The sequence below is a fragment of the Dasypus novemcinctus genome, chromosome 14 (genome assembly GCF_030445035.2).
Source record: "Dasypus novemcinctus isolate mDasNov1 chromosome 14, mDasNov1.1.hap2, whole genome shotgun sequence".
NCBI lineage: Eukaryota > Metazoa > Chordata > Mammalia > Cingulata > Dasypodidae > Dasypus > Dasypus novemcinctus.
The window spans coordinates 99,116,119-99,132,369 of record NC_080686.1 but is presented as its reverse complement, the minus strand read 5'-3'; positions in this window follow the sequence as shown (position 1 = coordinate 99,132,369).

Here is a 16,251-nt window from a genome sequence, read left to right as displayed (position 1 = left end):
GGCTGGGAGCTGAAGACACCACACCAGGTAGCCAAGGAGTGGTCCATTTGTTCTGATGCCAACCAGGGTACTGTCATTCATTCACTCACTAATTCCGCTACTGATCGTGTACTACCCAACTCCTACATGTGAGATACTCTGCCAAGGACACAGTGATCTGAGAGCTGCCCTGATGTCAAGGAATCCAGGGGAGTGGTTTTGAAAAGGCACAACATCGCTTGGAGAATTTATTAAAATTCAAATTCCCAGCCCTCACACTTGAAGGGTCAGAATATCCTTGCCACCTTCAACATCACCAGGTGACTCTCCGGAGGTGCAGTTGGACATACAAATATATATTTAAAAGTGGTAAAAACTGTGACAGACACATATGATGACCATTTAATCCAAATTGATAGTACAATCAGTGAAGACTTCGTGGAGGAAGACTCCTGATTTAATTCTTTTTAAAGAGGAGTTGATCAGACAGTCAGAGGGAAGAGCACAAGCAATGGCACAAAGTGTTTCACAGGGAATTATTAGCAGTTGGTGCTGTTGAAATCCAAAATGATCAGAAATAGGAAAAGAAGAGGTGGGCAGGGCAAAGTCTTGTTGGTCAAAGCAGCCAGCTTTTAGATACATTGGTTCTCCATTCCACAGACTCACCTTTTCTTCTTGAAGAAGCAATGGACTGGACTTCTAGTGAGAAATTTGCTGACCTGTGGTCACTATGCTCCACCCTCATGTCTTTGGCTCCAGCCTAGTGTCCTCCATCCCTGCCCTGGAAAATCCTTAAGAGCACTGGTGAGAGTCATCACAGAACATTGGGTTATTCTTGGAACAGAGCTGATCCATAGATGTTTGTTATTAAATTCATTCTAGAAGCAGTTGCTTACTTGAGATAAGCTACGCAAAAATTAAATAGAATATAATTTTTTTAAAACCCACTACACAGTGAACCCTAAGTTAAACCATTGGACTTCAGTGAATAGTAAATTTTTTAAAATGTGCTATCATCAATTATATCAAATGTTCCACACCAACGCAAGGTGTTGGTGGTGGAGTGGTGCATGGGAACCTTTTATTTTATACATGGTTCTATAAACTCACAATTTCTCTAATAAAAAAATACATGTTTTTAAGAGTTTACAAAGGTTATTCTCAGCAAATATACAGGGTATAAGAATTCATGCGTGCTTGGGAAACTATGATAGCTTCAGTATGATTGCTCAGTAATTGTCAGGGGAGAGTAGGAAACAAGGCTAGTAAAGAATGTTAAAACCAAATTTTGAAGAGTTTTAAATTTCATGCAAAAGAACCTGAACTTTATTATGAAGGTGGGAGGTGGCATTTGTCATTTCAACATTGAACTTTTTCTTTGTGTTAGTCATTGGGCTAGGAACTGAGGTTACCACAGTGATCATGACAGAGGAGGTACTGTCTTCTTGAAACTTAGTCTTAGGAAAAGAGACAATAGACCAGTGCATTGGGGTAAGTGCCTACAACTGTCCCAGCTTGATGGGAGAGCCTAAGTTGCATCAAGCCCATCTTAGTGAAATATGAACATGTTTCCTTCATGTCTCATTTCTGGTTTAACATTCATTGGGCAATATGTTGACTCTTATTGCCAAGGGGTCTTCATCGGGCAGCACCAAGACAGAAACACGGACATTGCCTGGATTCCACATTGATCTGGCCCCCTGGTTCAGGTAATGGAGCTTCTCTCCAGTTCAGGAGTAGAAATACTCTATACAATTATTGACTTCTTGGTGTGTTTCCACCTTATGTTGGAAAGAGTGCCTTTAAACCTTAATAATCAAGTACACCAAACAAATACAATCATAAAATGTCAAGAAGCAAAACTCACATAAATAAATGATCATTTTCCTTCTCACAGCTTTCTGAAAACTCATTATATCTGAACACACTAAACAAGATTTCACAGTCTGTATTTGTCTAGCTTATAATTAAAGCACTAGGTTCCCCAGTCTGAAGTCACGTGCAGGGGGGTAACTTCAGCAAATTGGTCTGGAAATGGCATTCTACACAAATTAGTTGTAAAATTCACATTGTAACCAACTCCCTATTAATAGAGTATATAATTTAAATTTGTCTTACTCTCACTTAATTAGCTATTTGCTACTCAAAAAAAAAAGGATAATCAGGAAGGAAGAGGATGGAAAATGCACAAAGTCTGTGTTCAATAACTGCTTAAAGATTACATTGCAACCCTCATATCCCAACACCAGTGCCCCAGTGTCCAAGGGCGCTGACTTTTTGGTACCAGAGGATCCACCTACAGATCATCCCTTGAATTCGTTAAAGTGGAAAAAGGTGGTACAGTTGGGAACTTTGTCTTAAATGTTATTAAAAGCTGAAAAGGAGAAAGACAAAAACGACAGTGAAAAGAAGGTATGTCAGTTAAGATAAGGCCCATCTAAGATTGATGAAGTTTGCAAGCTAGCACTTAAACAAGATACAAAAGTATTTTCTTGTCTCACACAAGGTAAGTTTGGGGATTGGCAGTGTAGGGCAGGTAGGTGATATCTTGAATTTGTTAGAGACCCAGATCCCTTCTCCCTTGCTGCTCTGCCTCCTCAGTACAGAGCTTCTACCTTAGAGTCCAAGATGGCTGCTCAAGTATCAACCATCATGTCTCCCAACAGGAAGGAAGAGAGTGAACAAAGACATGCTCCCTCCCTTTTGGGAACCTTTCCTCCAAATCACACATGGTACTTCTGCTTGAATCCCATTGATCAGAACTTGGCCATATGATGACAGGGAACTACACAGAGGGATAGAAAATGTAGTTTTGTTCAGGACACATGCACATTTAGCTAAATGTTTTCTTGCTATATGTGGTTTCAAAAGAAGAATAAAGGAATAAATATTCAGGGTCAAAAATCAGTTTTAGTTGGGGATGGGAAGTGGGGTACAAGCTCTAAGCTCAAGAAGGCCAGCTATCCTTGGATACCTCAGGGCGACCAGCTGGAATATTTGCGGGATACATGGAACTTTACTGCTCCCTCTGCCTTCTAGAGCTCACTGACTGCTTTTCTGTTTGTTATGGAGTCCTCTAACCTCGTTTCCATTCCCCTTACTAAAAAGAGAAGAGCTTTCACAAATCCTGTTTGCACATCTGTGAGAGAGCATTTCCCTTGTTCAATGAGAAAGCTATACTCTTTGCTGATTTCTGAAGTTTATATTAAAAATCATTCTGATCTGATTAAGAAGCATGCCTGGTATATCTATCTATGCTCTTCCAAATGCCATTAGCAGGCTGTGGGCAGAAGGAGGAAAGAAGAAAGGGCTACTGTCTGTGGTGAGGCATCAAGGTATTTGCCAGGAGACAAGAGCCAGGCATGCCAGAAATGCATCTCCTGGGAAACCACCCAAAGTCTCCTTCATCCCTGCTGTTCAGAGGAAACAGACACTCTTTTTTGCAGAAGTCCCATCCTTTTGTTTTTATAAATTCTTCAATAACATATTCTTAAGAGGGGAAAAATAAAGCAACACCAACATGTGAAATCTATTTCCAGATTTAGGGAACGGAGAAAAGCAGAAAAATCAAGGTCAAGTGTTGCTTTGTTCCAACATAAAAATCCTAGTGCTACAGAGAGTGCTACCAGAGTCAGAAAGGAAGGGCAGAAGTACTGGGTGACAGGCCCCAATTCCATGGGTATCACTCTTTGTCTCTTGTTTGTGTTTATTACATCAAATAAGGTTTTATAATTTCAAAAATAATCTTTGTTCATTCCAGAAAACATGGAAAGTAAAGTAATACAAAAATAAATAAGAGGGAAGCATATGTGGCTTAAGCAGTTGGATACCCGCCTACTACATGGGAGGTCCTGGGTTCAGTTTCCAGTGCCTCCTAAAGAAGATGAGCGAGACCATGAGCTGATGCAACAAGACAAGATGACAAGATGACGCAATGAAGAATAACCATGAGGAAACACAAGGAGAGACACAAGTGAAACAAAGGGGGCTCAGGCCTTTGGATGCTTCCTTCCCACATGGGAAGTCCCAGGTTCAGTTTCCAGTGCCTCCTAAAAAGAAGATGAGTACACAATGAACAGACATATAGAACAGACGACAGCACGCGCAAAGCTATGAGGATAGGGAGAGAAATAAATAAAATAAATCTTTAAAAAAATTTTTTTAAATTTTCTTTAAAAAGTAAAAATCTCATATTGTTATGTGTGGTATTCCTTTAACTACGCTCTATAAGATTCTCTGATCCTAAGTCATTCTTTCCCTTACTTCACAGGTATGGCATGTACGATCATTTCCTACTGCTCTTAAGCAAGATAATCTCAGGTCTACATGAGCAGTGTGTGGAATCCCTGAAAATATACTTAATGAAAGGGATACTTCTGGCAACCCGGGCAATCTAAGCAGATACAGTCTAAAACTCCTACTGTTATAAAATTATAGCTATGCAGAAATAATATGAAAAACTGTTTGACACACAGGTGAGTTTAAAGAGAGAAAAGGAATTCTCAGGTGCCAAAAGGAAAAGGAAAATTAAAGCCAGCATGTTAAGCCTGAACTAATGCTGGAGGGCACTCATCTTTCTGGACCAAGACGTGAACCACAAGTGATGGAGCCTCGGGTACTGTTGGGAAGAAACAGGAGCTCTGGTCTTAGGTCCATGAAAGCAGAGACACAGAACTGAGCCCTTGCATAAATGCCAGATTCTTGAAGAGTTGTCCTTGCCTGAAAACTCCATCTACTGTCTAGGTAGTGAGGCCCTTGACTCTTTTAAGGGCATCAGATATGGATAAAAGGTACCAATGAGAAATTGAAGCACGGGTCTGTTCCATTAGGCTTAACGTCGAAAACTAATCTGGTACTATTGAAAACCCCAGGCTCCTTCAGAAGCAGTTGGGAAACTCCTAAAGGAAGAAAAAAAAGTGTTAAAAAATGCTCAAAACAAATTATTAACAGCCATGTAAAAAACAAGCTACAAAGATGAGAGTCACCAGGTACAGTGAATATGAGAATTAATGCTTCAAGAACTGGAAATAACAGCACACAACAAAAACCACTTTTTAAAAAAGAGTATTATATAAATAAATTTACAGTGATAAAAGAGATTAATATAGAAATAGTAAAAAAACAAAGTAAAAAAAACTGTGAAAAGAACAAGTAAGTTTGAAAATGCCCAAAATAAAACTTTCACTAATAAATAGTTGTTTAAATTTCAATTTGATACAAATTAGAAATGATTGAAATAATAATTAGTAAACTGAAAGATCTGCGGGAAACTCCCTGAATGTTGGAAAGAGAGATAGAAGTGGAATTAAGAAAGCTCAACATACATCTAAGAGGAATTCAAAAGAAGAAAATAGAGAAAATAGGAAGTACTCATATTGGAGGAAAACTGGATGAGAAGTTTATCGGCATTGCAGAAAGAAGAGTCTTCATCTTGAATAACAAGTTCCTAACAAGGTAATACAAAGAAATCCTAATTTCACCATGAAAATAAAAATAAAGCTGTAGAACATAAAAGAAGAACAACCAGCAAATGCAAATTAATTCAAGAAACAATAAATAGAAAGTCAGTCGACTTTTCATTACCAATCACAGATGTCAGGAAAAAATGAAATAATATCTTCAAAGTGGCGAGGAAAATAACTGTCAGCTCAGAATTCTAGAGCCAGATAAACATAAGAAGACTCTGAAAAGTGGAGACAAGAAAGCCAGCACGGTTAGGGACCTCAGGACCCAAGGAACAACAGAGTTGTTATTTCTGGAATTTCCTTTTTCACATATCACAGACTTGGAGCTGAAGGAGTCAGCTGTCCAGAAAGGACAATGCATGCAGATCAAAAATGCCCAGCAAAAGCCTTCTCTTTGTAAACAAAGAACCAAGAAAGGGGCAGGCTTTCAAGCCAGAAAATTTTTAAGCAATAGCAATGCTACTCCAGTGAAGCACCACAGATAAAAACCGTGGCACCTACCTCTGTCAGCAAAAGCCCATTAGGGAGCCTCGAATTCCACCACCACCAAGTTATTAAGGAGGTCCTCCCTCCCGCCATGGAGTGTCAGGAAGGGTAAGCAGATACACGGGATTTCCATCCCCCTGCACTCCCTCCCGTGCTAGTGGGGACCACCTGAGGAAACGGAAACGGGGCTGTCGCACACACCCATCTTGCAGTAATGAAGCGTCACTCTCCTTCCCTGCTGGGGAGGCATGCGGAGAAGCCCACTGGATAGGCAGCAATTTCATCCTTCACTACCCAGCCCGTCCCTCACAGGGTATCAGCTCTCAGGGGAGACCACATGGGAGCAGTAGGGAAGCACTCTTACCCCTCATAAGCAGGGAGCCTTAATTCCCGCCCACACTCAGCATTTTTTAATAAGGATTCCTGCTCAGGTGTCAATGGGGTCAAGCTGAGAACCTGTACATCTCCCCTTGTCTGGCAGAAATAAGACAGAGATGCCCTCTGTCTGCAGATGTGATGCTCAGATTAAATCAAATAAAATAGGTTTAAATAAGATTCAAGTCTCATAACTCCACGTTTCAAGGAAAATTTACTTGTTATACCCAGAACTAAAGTTCTTAAACTGAATTTTTAAAAATGACAATCAATGGATATAACAGATATGTTGGAATTTACTGACAAAGATTTTAAAGCAACTATCATAAAATTTTTCAACAAGCAATTATGAACCTTTGAAATAAATAAAAAACTAGAAAGTTTCAACAAAGAAATAAAAGATATAAAGAGTCAAATAAAAATGTTAGAACTGAAAAATACCAACATAAAAATAAAAACAGCTCAATGAATGGGCTCAAGAGAAGAATAAAGGACAGAGAAAAGAAGAAATGAACTGGAAGATAGAACAATTACATGATCTGAGCAGAGAGAAAATAGGCTGGAAAAAAAAAAATAGATGGGACCACGGGGACCTGAGGAACTATAACAAAAGATTTAACAATTATGTTGATTGAGTCGTTGAAATAGAAGACAAAGAGAGCAGAACTGGAAAAGTGCTTGAAGAAATAAGGGCTGAATACTTTCCAAATTAGGAAAAAAATTAAGCCTAAAGACTCAAAAGTTTAGCAAACTATAAACAGGATAAATCCCCTAAAATCTAAACCCACACCCATCAAAGTATTGAAAACTTAAAGAAAAATTACTGAAAGCAGCAGGAGAGAAACATTGCCTTACCAATAGGAGGAAAACTATTTAAGTAACAGTGGATATCATATCAGAAACTATGGAGAACAGAGAAAAGAACTGTCAACCTAGAATCTTATCTCCTTCAGGAATGAAGAGGAAATCAAGACATTCTTAGATGAAAAAACTAAGAAAATTTGTAGACAGCATGTTAATCCTAAAAGAACTAAAAGAAAATTTCTGAATAGACGGAAATGATAAAAGAAGAAAACTTAGAATATTGGGAAGGAAGGAAAACACAAAAAGCAGGGTAAATGTGATATACTTTTCTTGAGTTTTCTAAATTATGTTTAATAGTGGCAGCAAAAATTATAGCACTATCTGATATGGTTTTAAATATATGTAAAGGAAATATTTAAGACAACTGTATAATAATTGGAGAAGTTAAGGCTAAGGAAAGTGAGCTGAGGAAGGTTTCTACGTTTCATCTGACCTGGTTAAATGACAATACCAGCAGATTGATAAGTTATGTATATATAATATAATAGATGCAGCAACTTCTAAAAAGCTATACAAAGAAACATACACAAATCAGTACAGATGAATGAAACTCAAATTCTTAAAAACTGATCAAGTAACTTATAGGAAAGCAGGCAAAAGAAAATAGAGAAATTAAAAACAGAGAGAACAAAGAGAAAAAAAAATTGATAGGCTTAAGCCCTAACATATCAATAATTACATTCAAAGTAAATGATCTAAATACAAGTAGAGACAGATATCGGCAGAGTAGATAAAAAGTAATGATCCTAGATGCTGCCTGCAAGAAACTCACTTTCTCACTTCAAATAGAGCAAAATAGGCAGACTGATAGTAAAAACATAGAAAAAGATAAATCATGCAAACCTTATAATAAAGCATTAGTGTCTGCATTAATATTGTATAATGTAGACTTTAGAGCTAACAAAACTACCAGAGACAGAGAAGGACATTATATAATGATAAAAGCATTAATCAACAAAGAAAGTACAGTAATCCTAAATGTGTACATACCAAACAATAAAGCCATGTGAGTAAAAATAGTATGTGAGCAAAAACTGATAAAAATAAAAGGAGAAATAGTTACATCCACAAATATATTTGAAGATTTTAACAACCCCTGCTCAGATATACCTGCTAGATAGAAAAACAACTATAACTTAACATCATCACCAACCAAGAGGATCTAATAGACATTTATAGAACATTCCATCCATCAACAGCAGAATACACATTCTTTTCGTGTGCCCACAGAACAGACACCAAAATAGGGCATATCCTGGGTCATAAATCAAATTTCAACACATTTAAAAGAATGGAAATCATACAAAGTGTGTTCTTGAACAACAACAGACTCAAATCAGAAATCAATAACAGGAATACGTGTGTGTATATGTGTGTGTGTATGTGGGTATAATAAGAAAACCTCAAAACATTTGAAAACTAAGCATTACACTTCTATTTAAGCCATAGATCGAACATAAAAGTCCAAGGAAAACCAAATAAATACATTGAACTGAAGGGGGAAAAAATGCAGAATATCAAAACCTGTAGGAATTGAATTAAAGCAATGCTTAAAGAGAAATTTATAGTATTAAATGCACACAGTAAAAAAAAGAAAGGTCTCAAATCAATCATCTAAGTTCCAACCTCAAGAACACATAAAAAAGGACAGAAAATAAAGCAAACAGAAGAAATGAAATAATAAGGATAAAAGCAGAAGTCAATAAAATTAAAAACAGAAAAGCAATAGAGAAAATCAATGAAACAAAGAGCTGATTTTGGGTATAGGATTTGTATGCTGATCACAGGACACAAAGGTCTAAATAAATGAAGATACATTCCAAGCGCCAATAGATTGGAAGACTGAACCTAGTAATAAAAATTCTCCTCAACTGTATATACAAGTTCAAACAATTCCCATCAAAAGCCCAGTAAGAGTTTTTATAAATATAGACAAGAATTTTATAAAATGTATGTAGAAAGTCCAAAAAACTGAAATACTAAAAAATAAAAAGTCTTTGAAAAAGAATAAAGTAGGAGGAATTAGCTAGTGAGCTGTGCAATGCCCACACCCCAGGAAAGTGAAAGAAAGCTCATTCATCCCTGTGGCAGTTTGAAAATAGTTTATGAATCCATAAAAAGAAAGATTCTGTTTGTAAACTAATCTATTCCTCTGGGTACGATGCCCTTTGACTGCATTAAATTCAGTTGAGGGGCCTTTGATTAGACTATTTGAGAAGATCATTTTAAGGCTTTGGATTGGACTACATCAGTGAGGCATGACTCAGGTTGAGTCTCCACCCCCTTGCTGGGTCTGAAATAAACAGATACACAGACACACAGACACAGAAAAAGGGAGCCGTCATGTTTGATGCTACCATGTGAGAGAAAAGACTCGAGTTTTGCCCACAGCTGAGCTGCAAGGAGAGAAGCCCTAAGAGACAAGCCCTATGCCAGGAGAAAGAAGGCTACAGGATCGCTTATGCAAGAAGCCCCAAGAGACTGGGCCCATGGAGCAGCTCAAGAGGACACCAAAAACCTGGAAATAACCCAGACAGGAAGGCTGAAATCTTGGTAGAGATCGGCAGCCATTTTGTCTCACTACGTGGCAACATGCCAAGATCAACAGTAGCTGATTTTGGTTAGAAAGTCTTTGCTGATGCCTCGATTTGGGCATTTCATGGCTTTGGAACTTTACTCCAAATAAATCTACATTATAAAAGCCAACACATTCCTGTTACTTTGCCTTGGCACACCTTTGGCAAACTAAAATAGAAATCGGTGCCAGGAGAGTGGGGTTATGCTGCCTGCAGGTACAAAAAATGTTGGAACAGTTTTATTCATGGATAAGGGATATTTTTTTGGAGGAATTATGAGATTCTTGATAGAAAAAGCCCAGACTGCTTTGAAGAGACTTAGTAGGAATATGGACCCAAAGTTATTTCCAGTGAGGCCTTAGAATGCTCTGGGAAGGAGGGAAAAAATCAAATCTTGGTTTACAATTATGAAATCTAAATTTTTACTTCCCACATGATGCAAAACTTGCCAAGGCAATATATTAATGTGAAAACTAGTTACTTAGAGCTGGGAAACCTGGTAGATGTAACTGGCAGAAGCAAATGCAAAACCACTCCATCGTAACCCTTGCACAATCCAATGCAAAGTGAAGTCCCAAAGAATGCACAATACTTATGGAAGATCCAAAATTATAAGTCACAAAGAAAGGAAAAGCTTGGCACTACTTATGCTTTTTATGTAAAGTTCTTGACTACACAAACAATGCTAAAATGATTACATGAATTATATAAATATTATTATCACAAATTACTGAAAAATATGGCAACATTGGATTCAAAGGGGAAATTTCCTATTCAGGGAAATGATTCCCTCCAAACAGATAAGGAAGCTATAGCTATACAACGTGTTTTGTAAGCATTAAAAAAACTGAAACACACATTGTAAATGTTTATTAAACTTTAGTACTATATATATGGGGGCCTGTTAAGTTACTTTCTTATTTTCCTTTAAGTTTGGACTACTACATAGCACTCAATTTCTGTTGAATGAGAGTTACTAAGAAATCCTGAGAATTCTTTAACCTATGAGGTTAGGTTCTATTATTGCTCTCAATTTAATAATAGGAAGTGGAAGTTTAGGGAATTTAAGTGTCATAGTCAAGGTCACACAGTAATCAGACAGGGCAGACTCAGTGCCAGGTCTGCCCTACTCTCAAGGTCCCTACTTTCCATACCATATAAAATATTGCCAGAGTAAATAAAAACTATTCCTCTTTTTAACTTTTAATTACCATTTTAGAATCATTAATCCTCTTATCAATGAATATATTTCAAGGGTCCTAACAACCACCAAAACCCCTGCTTTATTTTTTGACATTCCCCAGTTGTTTGACCATAGCCTATGTGGACAGAGTGTAGACTGCTGACTCTTTAGTTCACAGACAAAGACTCAAGCTGCGTTGGGGGAGGCTTCTTCTCTACATTCTTCCAGGAGATTCTAGGGTCATATTTTATGAGTTTTTAGTTCAAATGATGAAGAGTACTTATCTCGAAATGAGACTAAAATGTACATTTCCACCTCTTTCTGTTGTATCCCTGAGATTCAGGACTCTGGCATAAAGCCTTACTTAGTCTGAAGTCTGGTAAATTCCTTCCCTTTTTCTATCCCCCTTCCCCCCGCCCACAGCAGTCTAAAGTCTGGCACTGGGCCCAAATTGTATCATATTTCCTTTCAGTTGGAGTTTTGCTTTATTCCTTCCCCTCTGCTGTGAGAGTGATTCCCTCCCAGAGCTGCAGAGCTTGGGTGCCATATAAATTAAAATTTAATATGTGTTATTATGATCCCTATTATTATCATTACTGTTATTAATAATGTTCTTTTTGGCAGCGTTTGGAAGCCATTCCAGCAGTGACATTTGGCTCCCGGGATAATGGGTCCTTTTATGTACAGGCTTGTAGACTTGATGCCTGCTGTTTTCATTGCAGAGAGAGCAATTTCCTGACATCAGGAGGCCTGCAGGAGCTGGGAAACTCTGTGCATCTTGGTTGTATTTTCCAAAGTAAACCAAAGCTCTTCGGGTGACCAAGATGGAAAGATACTCCACGTCACCAATGAAGACAATTAACTTATGCAACTAATTATTCAATCATTCGTTTAACAAAAGTTTGTTGACTTGTAGACCATTAATTCTTTAAAAAAAAATAAAATATGGGCAAGCCCTTTGTAAATGTTGGCTACAACATGGTGAGCAAAAACAGTTACCCTTCCTATCACTAGGGAGCTGAGAGCCTGACCACAGAGACATAATTATAAGTGAAAACACAGCTTAGGTACTATGAAACACAAACACTTAAGAATGATGGCAGGGGCTTTACAGGTGTTAGAGTTGGTGTCTCTGAGTAAGTGATGATGTGGTTAGAAGCTGAGGGATGAGTTAGAGTTAACCAGACAAAGGACAAAAAGAACATTCTAGGAAACAAAACATTATGTGCTAGAGTCCAGCATATGAAAATGAGAAGAGGGTCTAGCCCTGTCTCCATTAGGAGGAGCTATGATAGCAAAGGCATCTGATGCGGCGTCGGGGACGGGGGAGGCTTTACCATCCCCAGACTGGCAGTGGGAAAATGCTGGATGAATCAAATATAGATCTACCTTGTGGAGTTCATAGTGCTGTGGGAAGGAATGAAGGAATGATGCGATTGAAAGTGTGAAGTTTCACATAAGTGATAAAGTATGATTAGGTTTCAGAAAAGGGAGAGATGGTTTAGAAGTGTAAGCTATGAGGAAAGTTTCCTGAAGCAGGTAGAATTTGAATATAAAAATGGCAATCCAGCTGCTCAATTCAATGCTGCGCCTAAGAGGTGGTGCTTTGGGCTGGGCAACTCCACGAAGAACCCATTCTGGGCATGAGGACAGAGTATTATGCATTAAAAGGCTTCAGAGCCCGAAGCCAGGCAGGACAATCAAAGAGCAGCATCTAGGGGGAAATGGCTCCAAAAGTGAGGCACATCATCCAGCCAAATTGTGTCCAGGAAAAGGAGACTCAGTGAAGGTCAGTGGAATGGATGGGAGGACACCTGAGCAAGGGGAACACATTTGAAATGGAAGGTGGAAGGCATGCTTGGAAAAGTCTCCCTGGACAGTGGAATGTAGCTCAACCACTTTTTGTCAGGTGTCATCAGGTGTGGACATGAGGGTGGAGGGAGCCAGAGGAGACCTCAGCCAGCCTGGATAGCTTTCCCCTAGACCAGGCTCAAGGCTTTTGTGCAGGAAAAAGCTGAGACAAGCATCTACATCACCTTATTTTCAGCCTAATGGTACTTTATTATTTTGTCTTCTTTTCATTTTGTTTTGGTTTGCTTTGTTTTGTTCTTACCAAATACAACTTTGATGGCCAAGAATAACTTTGCTTTTCCAACCCTGAGGGTATGAGCAAATCAACAGCTAGAAAGGAGAAACCTCCAAGGTCCCATATGCAAATGACCACATTTTTCATGAGCCTCAGGGTTCTCTGAATCATAATTCCCAGTAGTTAAATATCCTCCAGAAAGTAGCTGAATAGGAAATTACCTTTTTTTTTTCTTTTTGATATTTAACCTAATTCATAGAGAATGAATTCTCTAAAATATTTTTAACATTTTTTGATTCAGTCTCACTGCCAAGTTACTTTGGAAGTTAAACTCAAAGTTGTTCTCATCTATTTCCTGGTAACTAGAAAGCCTAAGAAGAATGACCTGGTTTTTAAGGCTGCTCTGTCTGCATTTAAGTCAGTTACCTCCTTATAACCAGGTTTCCGTTGTATAATAAGGGAATGTTTTCAAAGCACTTTCTTGTAAATATTCTCATTTGTTACTACCATTGTGTGACTAGGGAGCTGTTTCTAATTACAGGCTATGGGTGGCTTAAACTGGTTTTGTGTGACTGAGTTAACATTGCAAGTTCAAGGAATAAAGAGCAAGGTTTGCAGACAACATGATCCTATGCGCAGACAACAAAGCTTCTAGAACTTATAAATGAATTCAGTAAAGCAGCAGGTTTTAAGGAGAATGCAACTGAGGGACTGGTGAGTTCCCATTCTGAGAACTCTGTTACACTCCCCGATGGAGCAGCCACAATCCCTCAAGTGTAAGGGCAAAGACCAGTGAAGAAAGATGGCCCAATGATGAGCCCTTGATACTGATGACTATGCTTATGAGTTTGTGTGCCTGAAATATCAACTAGACTTAGAGCTGCAGGGTGCCTAAGAATTACCTCCTGAGAGCCTCCATGTTGCTCAAATGTGGCCACTCTTTAATTCAAACTCAGCATGTAAATGCATTACCTTCCCCCCAGCGTGGGACATGATTCCCAGGATGAGCCTCTCTGGCACTGACAGATTGTTACCAGGCATGAGCTAGTGATGCAACTAGAAAAAGGCCTTGAATAAAGGGGGAAATGGTAAAGACAAATGAATTCATAAGGCTAAGATACTTCAAAATGAGTCAGGAGGTCAAAAGAGTGGTCGCTCAGCAGGATCTCAGAGACAGCCAAAGTAGATACAACCCCAGGTACTGGTGCTCCTGAGGACTACAGAGACACCCAGGTCTATGGTCATGACAGATGGCTCTGGAGTTTAATGCCTTGTCAGTGGGCCTTACTTTGGAATTTGTGCTCCTAAGTGTAATGGAGTCAGACTCAGATGTAACCTCTCTACACATGCCTCTTCTGTCACTTTTATTGAACCTGTGGTTGGTGCTGGGGTGGGTGTATGCTCAGGAGACTTGAATCTCTGGACTGTCCATGTGCCAGCTGGGCCCTGAGCCTCAGCAGAATTGCAATTCCCACTCTCCAGTTCATTGGACTTACCCAGGTCAGCTAACAAGGAGGTGAGGATGGTCAACCACCACACCAAGGAACCAAGAGAGTCTACAACTGCAAGCAGGAGAATCCCATCAGCCATGTGGGATCTAAGTCCCCTCTCAATTTAAAGGTGGAGTGGGCATTGCCATCCCAGGGTCTTCAGGATGTAGGAATAAAAATGGATTAGAATAGACTTACTGGTACTCTACTATAGAACTATTGTGACTTTAGCAATGGAAGACATTATATCATTGATGTGGAGACAGTGGCCACAGGAGTTGCTGAAGGCAGGGAGAGGGGAAAAGGTGTGATATGGGGACATTCTAGGGATTTGAAATTTTCCTGAATGATATTGCAGGGACAGATACAGGACATTATATATCCTGCCATAACCCACTGAATGAACTGGGAGAGAGTGTAACATTAACTATAATCCATGTTGTGCAGCAGTGCTCTAAAATATATTCAAGAAATGCAATTAATATACCACACTAATGAAAGAAGTTGTTGATGTGGGAGGAGTGGGGATATGGGGAGTGGGGTATATGGGAATCTCTTATATTTTTTAATGTAACATTTTGTGTGATCTATGTATCTTTTTTTAAAAAGCTAATTAAAAGTATGCTAAAAATAAATAAAAAACCTAGGACTGTCTTACTCCCAGTCACATGCTCTTTCTGCTTCATCACAAAGACTTTCTCTCAAGCTTGAGTAGAGTCTGAGTCCTGAGAACCCCATCCTTTATTGGATTTATGACCTTAGGGTTATAAGGACAATGTAGTAACAGATATTCAGAGGTGGACCAAGGGTATCAAGTCAGTGTCACCTGCTTTGCTCCTTCATTCAGCATAACCAGGGGAAACGGCCCAGAAGTTTAGATGGTTTGCAAGGCCCTTAAATCCTGGAAACTTAAAGTCATTCACTCAAAAAATATTTAGTGTATGGCTTTTCTTAGGCAGGCACATGCCTGTCATTATTTCCTTTCAAGGCTCAAACTTAGCTACATTAATCTCTCTTGGATCTCTAGAGATATATTCAGTACAGGAATATTTACTTCTATATACATTTCACACTATATCATAAATGTTTGGATCAAATAAACATGCTAGTGATGCACTAAATGTGAAATCCAAACTGATGAAGAAGTAGTGAAGTCACCACCTGTCTCTGTGGCTCTCAATAAGATAGCTCTAGAACATATTTCTTCCCTTCTCATTCTTACAGCCCTAAGTACCTATTCATTCTAATACTCCTTAAAATACACTATTTTAAGCTCTATTTCTGATTAATTTGTAATATAAAAAATATTAATCTTGAATGCCATGCTTAATGAATCATGACATGCAAATCTTCATCCTATGATAAAGCAAATGAATGAAGATAATAGAATAATATCCATTTCTGGCACTTTAACTGACTATGTGTTCTGATAGAGTCTCACACATAAAACATACTGTAGAGTACACATTACTTAAAGTATTATCTTTCTCACAAAAGGTAAAGGATATTTCCAATGATTTCCCCACCCAAGAAAGAAGGAGGGAAAAAAAGAACTAGGGATAAAGTAGTTTGGAGCTATGGCCAGCATAATGGCAGGAAGTGGGTTATTGCCTAAAGACAAGGTATCCACATGAGAGCTGTGAGATGAACTGAGGATCAAACTGGGCTCCAGAACTGAGCCAAAAATTTTGAATGGTGGTTTCAGGCTGGTGGCTACTTCTGGAAATCAGGAGAAATACCTATACTT